At 42.2% G+C, this 2,500-nt stretch overlaps 1 protein-coding gene across 1 annotated transcript in view; it reads left to right on the top strand.

Moving 5' to 3' along the window:
* The window catches only part of LOC133121347 (zinc finger protein GLIS2-like), a 31,204-nt gene that overhangs the window by 27,048 nt on the left and 1,656 nt on the right, over positions 1-2,500 (top strand). The window contains exon 8 of the mRNA XM_061230548.1: positions 1-2,500. This exon is cut by the window's left edge and continues 694 nt beyond it; it is cut by the window's right edge and continues 1,656 nt beyond it. The gene's annotated coding sequence lies outside the window, so the exon portion shown is untranslated.

Raw genomic sequence — 2,500 nt, 5'->3', positions numbered from 1 at the left:
CTACGGGTGAAGTTCAAGAGATCAGGCCGACATGGTGCAGCTTGACTTCTTACATTCCACTTTGTTGTTTTTGCCGCATTATTACCTCTGAACCCGGAGCTGTGCGCTGATACAACCCAGCGTCCGGCTCTTAGACAGTCACAGACACAGACACAGACACAGACATCGCTCTGACCACAGAGACTGACCCCAGACTTAACGCGTGTGCAGGACAACCATCTAACCTCGTTACAGCCAACACAAGTTGCGGAACACAGTGTGCTCTCAATTATAATGAAAAACTTTCCGCTCTTAGAAAAAACGGACCCTGTGGTTCCACCGAAGAACCTTATCTAGGTCAAGGGTTCTTTGCCCTGTGGTTCCACCGAAGAACCTTATCTAGTTCAAGGGTTCTTTGCCCTGTGGTTCCACCGAAGAACCTTATCTAGTTCAAGGGTTCTTTGCCCTGTGGTTCCACCGAAGAACATTATCTAGTTCAAGGGTTCTTTGCCCTGTGGTTCCACCAAAGAACCTTATCTAGTTCAAGGGTTCTTTGTTTTGTTAGTCCGGGAGGTTTCACACCATTAGAGTCCATAAAGAACTAAAAAGGGTTCCTCTGTGGAGACAAGACAAAGAACCTTTTTTTGAGAGTGTATGTCAAGTGTCTGCACTAAGTATAAATATTATTATTGTAAAAAAAGTATTATTTTGATTTCAGTTTACATCCAACCAGACAACCTTATTACAGATAACTTATTACAGATAACCATGTGAAGTATAACTAAAGTATATACGAAGTCTGCTTAGTATATCATTTTTTCACATGGCCAGACATGGCTGACATGGCCTTCAAAAAAAACTTAAACTTTAAGACAATGCTGGTCAGTATTTCAAATTAATTCACAAATAATATCAGACAGTATAAGTTCATTGTTAGAACATCAACTCCCAATTTCGGCTGGTCACTTTTCAACTGGCACATATGTTCATTTTGTGACATTTTGTGACAAACGATCAAACGATCCTAGTGATGCCTCCGTCTCAGGAGACTGTTAAACCCCGGCTCCCCCTGGTGGTTATTCCACGCATTGCAGACTGCGTTTGACTTTCCAACTTCTCAGTTTTGCACGGTGCACTGGAACCTACACAATACACTTGTTCATTTCAACAAGGGTCTCTGCAACTGCAAGGCTGATATGGTTTTTTTCCCCTCCATTTATGACAACTGCCAAATTATTCAGAAATCTTTTTCTTTTTTTAATGCAAATGTAAAATATAAAATGTACACTGTAGATGACAGAACTTGTTTTCTATACCTCACATCCCAGACCAACAGACCAGCAGTTGTGGCAGTTCTGAGACCACAATTGCTGTTTAGTTTCAGCTCTTTTTAATATCAGCGCTATGCTATATGTCGAAAAACAGCACAATTCTTCAATGCAAAAGATGTCAGCTGATGATGGACAACATACGCTGTCTGTTTTGAGGTTTGATGGCTGCGAAGCTTGAACCAAGTTCAATTTCTCACCAAATCAAACCCCCAGTGATACTGCTTTTGAAGTTCTAGTGGGAATTCTCAGCCACATTAGAATAAAATCACTCCACACGTGACACTTCACAGAAGTAAATGCTTTGGGGGGTTAAATGCTGGCTGCAAACCTAACCTGTTGGCTAACAGCTCAAGCTAGGTGTTGATACAACTGGTAGCTGGTTGACCAGTTCAGACCAGCTCCATACTCAACATGGTTTGACCAGCCTAAGGTTTGTTTTGAACCAGTTGGTTGCTGGTAAACTTAAGCTGGTCATAGCTGGATGTTTTGAAACAGTTGGTTGCTGGTAAACTGAAGCTGGTCATGGCTGGATTCCACACCAGGGCAGAGTAAACTACACAGCCTCTGGAGCTGTCTTGTGTGAACTCTGTTCTTCCCAAGGTCTCTCACCATCATTTGCACAATTTATTAGACCGACTGGTTCATTCAGCGATTACCCTTTTTTTTTTTTGCTCAGCTGAGCTCTGACTTGCTTAAAATGCACTCAAGTTTGCCAAGTCAATACTTCTTATTTATCTCAGTTGTTGTGTGGAGTTTATAAAAAAAAAAGAAGAAAAAAACTTTGACATGCACTTTCTCTGTAAGTGACAACAGACTACCGTTTGGCCAAGCTTTGACATGGTTTGACGACAGCATTACTCTTTAGCTCAGGCAGGTCAGTGGCCGCCTTCCTCTTTCAGTCTGGGAAGGGACCTCGACTGCCTGTGGCGCAGACATGATGTCATGGAACACTGACGCAGAAAGATGATGTGTCCGAGCGGAGCCTCGCTGTGGGACTTTGAGGACAGGAAGACAGGGTGGAAGAGGAGGTGGGACTGGAGAGAGAGGAGAGTTTTTCCACGCAAGGAACATTCCCTAAAGAGACAAAAAAAACTAAAAACACAAAGACAACTCTCTCTCCACTGCCTTCACTTCTATAATCGCCATTATGCTTGTTATTAATTTGTGCTTTTTTTTTTTTTCTTTTTTTT

This window comes from Conger conger, chromosome 2 (assembly GCF_963514075.1).
Source record: "Conger conger chromosome 2, fConCon1.1, whole genome shotgun sequence".
In the NCBI taxonomy this organism is placed as follows: domain Eukaryota; kingdom Metazoa; phylum Chordata; class Actinopteri; order Anguilliformes; family Congridae; genus Conger; species Conger conger.
This window is presented reverse-complemented; position numbering and strand designations above follow the sequence as displayed.